The sequence below is a fragment of the Callospermophilus lateralis genome, unplaced genomic scaffold (genome assembly GCF_048772815.1).
Source record: "Callospermophilus lateralis isolate mCalLat2 unplaced genomic scaffold, mCalLat2.hap1 Scaffold_331, whole genome shotgun sequence".
In the NCBI taxonomy this organism is placed as follows: Eukaryota; Metazoa; Chordata; class Mammalia; order Rodentia; family Sciuridae; genus Callospermophilus; species Callospermophilus lateralis.
The window spans coordinates 1,107,589-1,116,359 of record NW_027513865.1 but is presented as its reverse complement, the minus strand read 5'-3'; positions in this window follow the sequence as shown (position 1 = coordinate 1,116,359).

Here is an 8,771-nt window from a genome sequence, read left to right as displayed (position 1 = left end):
ATGTAAAAAGGCAAGTCCAACTATACACCATGCCTCCTCTGAACTGCTTGTATTTCTATTCTGTTTGGGTTAATTTTCTGCATCATATTAGGATTAGTAGTCAGAGTCTAGTAGGGTATGGTTTAGTGTCAGGGATTCAGTATTTCGAATGGAAAATTAAAAAATGATTCCAATGTGTATGCAAATATGTCCTACACAAAACTCTTCCCACTCTCATCCAGCACAATTCTTTGACATTACCTTCACCCCATGTAAGACACAATTAGAAGGGAAGAGTTAGAAAATCTGTGAATACATATCTGGAATGGTAAATGCTCAGGAATTCACAACCTTCGAGGTGGTAGAGGAGTTTCCAAAAGTAAGTTACGGGGTAAACACTCCACAAACATAGAACTCTGGTGGCCTAAAGACTTCTTGAGAAAGTGCCTCTGAGGTTGGACATTTGAAATATTTGTTTTTTTGCGGAGCTTTAGCTTCATTTATAGTGAGACCATCAAAGCTGGGTCTGCATCTATGTGACCTCGAGGATTTCGTTTATTATTTTCCAATGAACATGAAGCAGCAGTGGTGATTTCTCTCTTTATAGGCAAATTGTGGCCACTGGAAGCTAAGTGTCTCCCCGAGTGGACTGTGAAGCCATTTAGTCATCCTCCACTTTTTGTGGTGTTTCTTGCAGCTCCACTGGGAGATTGGTATTTGCATCACAAAATACAAAGAGTTCAACTGGGATATAGTGCTGTAGGGAGTTCTGTCACGTGTGTTGGGTCAGGGTCTGCAGGAGAATGCACCAACCAGACTTCTATCCCAAATAGCTTGCCCCTCTGACCATAGCAACCTGATTGTGAACATTGCCCTGAAACCTCTCCAAATAAGAAGATGCTTTTACCTATAAGGGTCTGATGGCTGCACCATGTCAGCCACAAGCCATTTGGAAGTCAATGGCAGAACCACATGGCTCCACCACAGATGTTTTTTCACACACCTTCACACCACAGCTCTGGGCCCACTACTCAGCATGCTCCAACTTACTGGCATCTCGTTTTACACCATTTTCATGAAATCCAGTCAATTCAGGCACTGTATGGTACACTCTTGTTCAGCAACAGAACATCCAAAGGTTCTCCAGTGCCACCTATTCATGGGAATTTTAAAAATTCCATGGTGTTTATCTAGCCATTTTAGGAGGTTTAAGTTAGAGTCACTGTGTATTTCAATTCATTCAGGAACCATTTAATGGTGAGGAAGCTGATTTCAATGAAAGCTCTGGAGAACACTCACAGGCAAGACATCCCAAAGAGTGGCCAAAGAGTCACATGAAGCCAGGGCCATTGAGGTCTACAATGTGAGGTCCATGTGTGATTTGACTCTCAACTATGGCTGCCAAGTCTTTCAGAATAAAATCATGTGATATCCTGGCTGAGATTTCCAGTGCTCTGTGGAAAGCCACCCTGGGCCTAGATCTCAGTTTCCAAAGGCAACTCTCATGCGTGACCTACTGAAATCCCAACACAATTCATGGCAATACTTCTCTGAGGTCAGTTCCAGAACTCAGTCTCTATGGGGAATAACACCTGAGTTCAAACGCAAGTGGACCCAGTCATTTCTTCCAAACGCCACACAAATGACCACAATTAAAACCAAAACACTCCCACATGGCCCTCATCTTCGTCCATATAGACACACATCATAACCACTCACTGGTGGTTTCCCTGAGGGGCAGAGCCCAAGACAGTGTCCAAAATAAGCTCCCTTGCCCCTCATTTTTTTAAAGTCATGGTGGCCTGGACACCCTTCCTGTGAATCAGAAGTGATAATATAGGCCTGCAGTTAATACTGCTCTGCTTCTCCACTTTGAGGCATACTGACTCTCAGGTATAGATTCTTTATGTGATTTGGAGTCATGAGAAATCCCAAGCTCCTCTGCAGTGGTTTGAAGAACTCATTTGACCCAAAGCATCCCTATTCTCACTTGATGGAGTTCAGGAACCTTACAAAGGAAGGCGAGAGTTCATCCACAATGACTGATCTTTTTATAATTTTGGCTTTGGATTCACACATGGGATCTTTTTTAGATCCATCAGGTATTGAGAATCTAATCCACAGCTACACACAAGGCCAAGAGTCTCATTCAGACAAAACCAAATAGTAATGTACCAGTGTTGAATAAAAATGACCTTTAAAATACACATCATGTCCCACAGTAATCTACTTGCATTGATGTTAAACTGGGTCATTTACTCTAGAAATATTAGGATTTGTAAGCACCATTCACTGAAGTCAGTTTTCAGTACTAGGAAACAAATATGTACTTCAGGTGGTTTAATATTTCTGAGAATAATCTTGTGAAAGTTGATTATAAATCAACATACATGAACATGAATGAATTTAGGGAGTGTTTAGTAAGACACATATATTTCATATTTTGAAAAATCTAGAGAGTATATATATATATATATATATATATATATATATATATATATATATATACATATATATATATCATGGAGAAATATTACAATGAAAATTTGACAATATTTATAACACATACCCTTGATAAAGCAGAAGGCAAATCCAAGTATACACCATTACTCCTATGAAAGTCCTGTATTTCTATTCTGTTAGGTTTCTTTTTATCCATTATATTAGAATTAGTAGTCAGAGTCTAGTAGGGTATGTGTTAGTGTCAGGGATCAGTATTTCAAATGGAAAATAGGAAAATGAATCTAATGTGTATGCAAATATGTGCTACACAAAAATCTTGCCACTCTCTCCAGAACAATGCCTTGACATTAACTTCGCTAGAAGTAAGACACAATTAGTGGAGAGGAGTTTGAAAACCTGTGATTACATATGTGAACTCGGGAGTTCACAACATTGGATGTTGTAGAACAGTTTCCAAAAGTGAGGGAGAGGTTAAACACTCCACAAACATGGAGCTCTGCTCGCCTAAAGACTTCTTGAGAAACTGCCTCTGAGGTTGGGCACATGAAATATATGTAGTTGTCAGGACATTTAGTTACCTTTGTAGTGACACCATCAAATCTGTGTCTGCATCTTTGTAACCTGAAGGAAATGGTTCTTTATTTTCTAGTGAACATGAGGCAGCAGTTCTGAATTCTCTCTTTGTGGGTAAACTGTGGCCACTGGTAGTTAAGTGTCCCCGTGTGGTCTGTGAAGCCATTTGGTCATCCTCCATTTTCGTGGTGTTTCTTACTGCTGCACTGGGAGTATGGTATTGGTTTAATGAAATACAAGGAGTTCAACAAGGAAACAATGCTGGAGGGAGTTCTGTCACTTGTGGTTGGTTGGGGTCTTCAGGAGAATGTTCGAAACACGGGTCTATCTCACATAGCTTTCCCCCTTGACTATAGCCACCGGATTCTGAACATTGCCCTGAAACCTCTCAATGTAACAAGATGACTTTCCATATAAGTGTTTGCTTCCTGCACCATGTCAGTCACAAGTCTTTTGGAAGCCAATGGCAGATCCACGTGATCCCATCAAAGGTATTTATTTAAAAACCTATAGTCCACTGCTCTAGGCCCACTACTCAGGAGGCTCCAACTTACTGGCATCTCTGTTCTACACCATTTTCATGAAACCCAGTCAATCAAGGCGCTGTCTGGTACACTCATGATCAGCTATAGGACCTCCAAAGGTTCTCCAGTGCCACCTGGTTATGGGAATTTCAAAAATTTCATGGTATTTATCTAGCCATTTTTCATGGATGAAGTTGGAGTGACTGTGGGTTTCAATTTATTCAGGAACCATTAAATGGTGAGGAAGCTGAGTTCAATGAAAGCTCTGGAGAACACTCACAGGCAAGGCTCCCCAAAGAGTGGCCAAAAGGTCACATGAAGCCAGGCCCATTGAGGTCTACAATGTGAGGTCCATGTGTGTATTGAGTCTTAACTGTGGCTGCCAAGTCTTTCAGAATAAAATCATGTAATATCCTGGCTGAGATTCCCAGTGCTCTGTGGAAAGCCACCCTGGGCCTAGATCTCAGTTTCCAAGCGCGAATCTCATGCGTGGCCTTCTATAATCCCAACACAACTCATGGCAATACTTCTCTGAGGTCAGTTCAAGAACTCAGTCTCCAAGGGGAATCACAGCAGAATTCAAGCCCAGGTGGACCCAGTCATCTCTTCGAACCACCACACAAATGACCACAATTAAAACCAAAACACTCCTACATGGCACTCATCTTCTTCCATGAAGACACTCATCATAACATCTGTCTAAAGGTTTCCATGAGGGGCACAGCCCAAAACAGTGTCCAAAATAAGCTCCCTTGCCACTCATTTGCCTAAAGTCAGGGTGGCTTTGACACCCTTATTGTGAACCAGGAGTGATCTGTAAGTGTAAAAGAAATTTAAATTAATGTGTAAAATTTAAAGTTTAAAAGACCGGGTGTTGTAAAGTTTCTAAGCTGCAAGGCATGGGTTAAAATGTAAAGGACCAGGTATTGTTAAGTTCCTATGCTACACACAAAATCTGAAATTCCTGTAGCTTGTAGGACAATTTCCGGACTGCCCAGTAAATTTTCCCCTGACTGCCTGATTGTTTAATAACCTAGGACCCTTTGTGGCCTGGCACATAGGCATCGCAGGGCCTAAACCAATCAGTTTCAATGTGTACCCCGCTTTAGAACTGAACTATCACTCCTGCCCGACCTGTTCCCATCAATGAATGAGCTAATCATGTTTAGGAATTGTTGTTTGATATTCCCGTGGTGAATGATGATTTGTTAAAGGAGACTGTGATGTATGTAAAGTCCCGCCCTCCCCAAAAAGTGTACTTAAGCACTGCTCAATCCCTACTTTTGGCTCTGGGCTGCTCTTCTTTCTTCAGTGAGCAGGGAGCCCCAGCATGCTGGATTGGAACTCAATAAATGCCTTTTGCTGTTGCATGATCCGCGGTCTTTTGGTGGTATATTCCTCCGCCATTTGCTGGACAATTAATTTTGGTGAGTTGGCCGGGAATCATGCAGCACCGAACAAGGAGACTCCAACGGACCCCTCTGGGGGTAAGTAAGGCGCCTCTTTCCATTTTTCCTTATGATCACTCAGACCTTTTAGTTCAGGATTGGTTTTTCGGTTTTCGGTTTGGGTTGGCAGAGTGGCTGCCAGCAGAGCGCGTAAGTTCCCCCTGGCTGTGGTGGACAAACGTGTCCTAAAGCCACAGACCAAGTTCTTGCAAGGGACACCTTGAAGGACTCGGGGAGGAACGGATGTGCTCTCATTAGTTGAGGAGATACGGAAGTGCCCTCATTAGGTGAGGAGGGACGGATGAGCCCTCATTAAGTGACTCTGTTGCCAACCCATCAGGTCTTGCTGGCTACTTTTTTCTCTCAGGTTGAATTCACTGTCTGTCTTTGTGGTCTAACGCATCAGGTTTTGCCAGTTACTAGGTTCTAATCTTTACTTCTGAACTCCTGTTAAACGTTAACTATGTGTCCGTGTTTGTTTCACATTTGTGTTGTCCTTGTCTCTGTTTGAGTAACTCTCACAATGGGAAAAAGCCATTCCATGCCTCTGTCCCTGAAGCCTTTCCTGGTCCCTGCCTCCAATCTGACCCCTTTGCCCACAATCCTATAACTCAAACCTTCTGCTCCTCCCCCTCTTCCCTCCATTCTTCCCGAGTCACAAGATTGTAGATCTTGGGGTTGTGAACAAACGGGAGCTGCATGATGGTCTTTGTGTGTCTTTTCGTCTGTGTTTCTGTTAAATGTGATGGCATTGTTTGGACCGATGCAGAGTCTTGAGTTCCAACCTGCCTTAGATGTGTGGAAGTAACTTTAGCTAAATTTTAACCTAATGCTTCTCCTGTGAGGGATCAAAAGTCAATAGAACCACCAGCTTTTCTGTTCTCACTTTTTACACCTCTCTTAGCTGTGTTTTAAAGAACTTTGATAAACTTTACTCTCCTTTGTTAAGCGAGATTAGGGAAGCAGTGTTTTCTTTTCTTCCCGTAGTTGGCTTGAGCATGCCCACTGCAGAGGGAAATGCCTGGGGTCTAAGAACTTTGATATCTCGCTTAAACTTTTCTCAAAACCCTGTCCTCATTATTAAATTGTCATTAATTGGCTTTGGGGATGGGAACGAAACCTTCAGTGATAAATTTTGACACCCCAGAGAGGACTTTCAATGAACCTCACTCTGCCCTCTTGGGGAAGCCTAGCACTCAAAACAACTGCAAGCAGAGTATGAACTTTTTGGGAGCTGACTACTGAAAAGTTGGGAGATATAGAATATGCCTGGTGCCTGGGGTCAAACCACCAGAGGAACAAATCCTGTAAGTAAATTGTGAGGCTAAAGGACTCCCAGGAGCTGCCAGAGCCATTTTGCTGTGGGGAACTCCCTTATTCCTTACCTGGACTTTAAGGATTACTCCACCTCTGTTTACTTAACAAAAGGGACAATGAATGCAGTAATATGTTGATATTACATATTGTTTTATGGGGATGATCTTGGCTGAATGTGTATCTAAAAATGAATTTTATTGTAACAATCTGGTATCTAAATTGGTTTCTAAAGCATTGCACTATCTTACAGATAAAGTTGGGTTTAAACAATTGTTTAGCTTGATTTCAGGTAGTTCATGCTAGGAAACTTAAATACTTAGGATAAAAAAATAATTAAAGAGTTTAAATTTTGAACCATGTAGCCTGAGAAAATTTCACTAGATATACCAGTGCATTAACTTGGGCAAAGATAATAAATTATGATATGATATCTGTTCCCTTCAATGTGTAAGATTTTTTTTAAAAAGGTGCTAAATTAAAACGTTGGTCTAGCTTAGTGAAATGACATTAATTAGAAACAGTCTTGGAAATTTTTAAAGCTTAATTTCGAATACACATGGTAGTCTGTGGTTGTTTTTAAAATTTTTTCAAGAAATTTAATGTAACTTACTACTACTTTAGAAACTTCAAAACAAAGAAAGTGGCTTAATGATCCTAGAGAAACTTCTTCTGATGGTGGCTTTAATATTATCAAAAAATGATCATATTTTCAGTTTTGTGTGAGCAAGATTTTCTAGTGTAGAAAAATCTAAAGATATAAAATTTTGAGAATTACATCTTAAACTTGCATCATAATTTTCAACATTCAAACCTAGAAATTATGACTTATAGCTAAAATGCCTTAGGCATGAGGTTTCTGCTCAGAACTCCAGCCTTTATAGTTTTCAAGTCCTCAGCCAGTACTTAAGTTGATATGCAAATAAAAGAAGCCTGCAGCACTCAGCAGGAGACAGATAAAAGGAGTAAAATTGTCTTTTTACCTGAACTCAAACTAGACCCAAACAAAAAGTACATTATATGGTATTTACTAATTACTGGCCAGTTATCATTTTTGCGACTCTTGCTTTTTCTTAGATTCTGTATTTTCTTTTTTTTTTGAGCTCATGATCTTCATCCTGCAGATGGGTTAATATTTTCTGATCATTTCTATTTTTGATCAACTGTGGAGTTTTTAAACATTGCAATGGAGATTTCACCTGAAAAAGCTACAAGGCCTTCACTATTGTGTTATGTGTTACACTTGTATTTCGTGTTGTATGTCGGTATGTCTGTATGTGTGTATGTCCATATATCATGCAGTGATATGACAATTGACAGATGAGGAGCGCTCATAAAATATTTAAAAATGGATATAAATATCTTGGATTCACGTGATTCAAATGGTTCAATTCACATTGGGTAAACAGATAAAAATAATTATTAATTAAAATAATTAATTAAAAATAATTAAATTAATTAAATAATTAATTAAAAATTAATTAAAAATTAAAATAATTAATTAAAAAATAATTAATTAAAATTGGGGCTATAAGTCTTCTAGGTGTTCAAAAAGGCCCTAATATAATCTTGATGTCTATAAAATAATCTGCTTAAATTCAGAAATTTACAAGTATTGTTTCAAAATGTGAACAGAAATAGGTGCACAGATGGAAAAGAGAAACTAAAAGGTTCTAGATATATATTTAATAGAGGGAAAATGTGTTTCTAAATAAGAGAGTCTATATCATTAAGTAATTAAAAGGCTTTAAGTAAATAATAAAAAGGTTTGTGTAAGTTGGTTATATGTGTATGTTTTGAGCAAGTAATCTTAAAAAATTAAACAGCTGGTTAAACAAGTACTGTTTTTATTAAATTGTGCCATGTTATTTCTTTAAAAAGCTAAACTTGGTTAATACAAAAACATCAATGTAATTGTGGTGTTAATGTGTTTATATCTTCCAGGTATACAAGTCTGTAAGGTACATGCTTCAAAAGAGCATTGTATCAAGCTGGTGTTCTAAGGTTGTATGGTAATTCTAGGCTTAAAAGAAAAACATGTTGGAGATTTATTTGTATCATTTGTGTTGTCTTATTGGACTTGTTATCAAAAAGATATGTACAGTTACATGTTACTTTCTACACTTAGATACAATTTAAATGTATTTTTAAGTTAATGAGAGCCTAATCTGTGTGAAGCTTTTATTTTAAAACACAAAAACACTTTGCTACTTTTCTACAAAATGTTAAAACTTTCAGCCTTTCTCTAATTCATGTTTTAGATGTGATATTATGTTGTGTTAGTTAATATCCATGTAAACTTGATCAAAAATTTATATAGGCTTTGTAAAATGATGTCTAAAAAGCAAAGATCAGCTTCAGAACTATAGTATTTAAGATTTATGAAGAGCCCCGCCTTACTTGAGATAAAGCTCTATGTCCCACCTTCTGTGAAACAGACTATGAAAGAAGTAGGCCAGATTTCAGTACA